The sequence below is a fragment of the Triticum aestivum genome, chromosome 2B (assembly GCF_018294505.1).
Source record: "Triticum aestivum cultivar Chinese Spring chromosome 2B, IWGSC CS RefSeq v2.1, whole genome shotgun sequence".
In the NCBI taxonomy this organism is placed as follows: Eukaryota; Viridiplantae; Streptophyta; class Magnoliopsida; order Poales; family Poaceae; genus Triticum; species Triticum aestivum.
In genome coordinates this window covers 769,215,773-769,218,722 of record NC_057798.1, presented here as the reverse complement: position 1 = coordinate 769,218,722, position 2,950 = coordinate 769,215,773, and positions in this window count along the sequence as shown.

Genomic DNA, 2,950 nt, shown 5'->3' with positions numbered 1-2,950 from the left:
CCCTAGGGTGACCCCAAGCCTCATATCATCGACTTATCGACAAAATGACCCTAGGGTGACCCCTAGCCTCATATCATCGACTTATCGACAAAATGACCCTAGGGTGACCCCAAGCCTCATGTCATCGACTTATCGACAAAATGACCCTAGGGTGACCCCAAGCCTCATATCATCGACTTATCAACAAAATGACCCTAGGGTGACCCCTAGCCTCATTTCATCATATAGTGCATCATATAACAATTACTAGTTAGCCTAAACTAGTGAACATTGTAATGGCCATAATAACAAGCCAACTTGACACAAATAGAGAGGCTTAAGTACAGTGCATCATATAGATTCATAGATTCATAGATTACAGTACCATATCACATCATCATGAAACATAGCAATTACTAGTTCAGCCAGATTAGAGTACCATAAGTTGTTGCCAAAATATATCTTAGCAATTACTAGTTTAGCTAGATCACACCATCATCAAGGTTCAACATCAGTTCCCAGAAGCATAGAAATAGTCTTTCAGCCTGCTGGGTTGCTTTCTCTGTCTTGGTGGGTTCCAAGAAGCTCTCCTGGCAGCAGTTGAGCTGGCTTCCCTTGCCCTTGTTGCTGCACCTGTAGTTGAAGAAGCTTCCCTTGGTGTTGGAGTAGTTGAAGAAGCTGCTCTTGGTGCTGGAGCTGTTGAAGAAGCTGCCCTTGGTGGTGGAGCTGTTGAAGAAGCTGCCCTTGGTGCTGGAGCTATTGAGGAAGCTGCCCTTGGTGCTGGAGTTGTTGAAGAAGCTGCCCTTGGTGTTCCACTTGTTGATCCCCTTGGTGCTGGAGTTGTTGAAGAAGCTGCCCTGCTTCCTTGTGTGCTACCCTCCTCTGTGTTGCTAGACTGCATATAAGAATTGTAGCAAGTTAATACATTCAAGTGTTAGAAAACAAAATGATGTGTATCTGTGATGCTTGTACAAACCCGATGCTTGTTCTTTCTCATTGCTAAGCCTGGTTTTAGAGTCTGTTTGCATGATGTGTATCTGTGACCTACAAGCTGGCAGTTGCTGCATGTATTTGAAGCCATCCTAGATGTATCTTTGGGTGCTGGTGGCTCAAACTGGCTTCTTCTCCTCTTGGTTTGCTTCTTCCCTAGCTTATCCTTGAACACTGGGGGTTCTATGTCTCTGGTATTGGTCTTGGGCCACAAATCTTGTCCTGGTATAGGGTATATGATGGGGTTGTATGCTGCCAGATACATTGGCTTTTTGAAAAATTCATGCACAAAGTCTTCAGGCCTCAGTTTGGCTTTGGTGATAGCTGATACTGCATGATTGCATGGGACTGCAGTCATATCCCATTTCCTGCACCCACATGTCCTATGCTGCAGGTTAACTGAATAAGTTCTCTCATTGCTTGTCACTTGGTAGATATTTGGCCCAGCCATCAATGCTTGACAGTTCCTAGATTTTTTTCTTTGCTTCTTCAAGCAACTCAGCATATGTTGGGCATATATCCCACTTGGCTACATCTGTCTTAGTCCTATTACCATTGAACCTAACCATCAACTTTGTCCTGATTCCATCTATCATGCTCTTTATTGGTTTGCCCCTCACATCTAATATCATCTTGTTAAAGACCTCACTATATTGTTGACAACTGGGCCAGTTTTGCAATTGAAGTCCATTGCAAATCTAGCCCAAGCAGCTCTATGAACTTTATTAAGCCAAGCCCAAGCAGCCTTACACTCATTTTTAAGAGCATCCATTGCAGCAAGATGGCCATGTTCAGTATAAGAGTAAGTAGCTTTATCCATGTACTTCTTTAATTCTAACCCCCTAAAACCAGCAGTCTGAAAGTTTTGATAGATGTGCCTAAGGCAGAATCTATGTGGGCAGTTGGGGAATACATTGTTTGCAGCTTTAAGAAGGCCCTGTTTCATCATAATCACAACTAAGCAATGTATATGACCAACAACTAATTAAGCAATTATGTACTATGCAATTGTGAACTGTGCAATTATGAACTAAGCAATGTATATTATAAAATACAACTAAACATGGGAATTACCTTCTGTCTATCAGAGATTATGGTGTAATAACCAAATCTCCCTGATTCTCCACCAATTTCTATCTTCAGTTCAGATAGAAACGAAGTCCAACTTTTTGTGTCTTCTTTGTCCACAACTACAAAAGCAATGGGATATATGTTATTATTCCCATCTCTTCCTGTGGCAACCAGGATTTGTTGGCCAGTAGACAGCTTGATGAAGCATCCATCCACACCTGCAATGGCACACAACACAAGTCAGAAACAAGACATTCAAACAAGGCAAAATAAACAAAGTAAAGTAATCACCTATGAATGGTCTACATCCATTCAGAAATCCTTCCTTGCAAGCATTCAAACAGATGAACAGGCCATGGAACCTTGGATTTTTGCTTGGATGCTCCTTCGAGAATTTAGTAGTGACAATGCACCTACTACCTGGATTTGTGTCCAAGACGGCCTGCAAATAATCCCTGATCCTGGTATACTGACCCCTCTGATCTCCTTGCACCATCTCAACTGGTTTGTTCTTAGCCCTGTAGGCCATATGAGTGCTGATCTCAACTCCATACTTGCTCTTCAGATTTTGCATTATTGTAGTTATTGATGTGTTCAAGTCTGTTCTTATTGCTTCTAACACCTGATGTGTGACCCACTTGGTAGTCACCTTGGTGCTCTCTGCTACAGCTGGACATGTGTGCAAAAAAATTGCCTTTCTAATGCAAAATGTTCTCTCATTTGCCAACACAGAAGCTGTAATGAAAAAAGGGCAATCTTCATGTCTGCAAATAGCTATGATTTTGTCATTGCAGTTCCTATGAAACTGATAGTTTTTGTTTTGAGATATGTGAAATGTGAGAAGTGCCCTTCTAAATTGGTAAACACTTTCAAAACAAAGCTTCTTTACAAACTGCATCTCTGGGCTCTC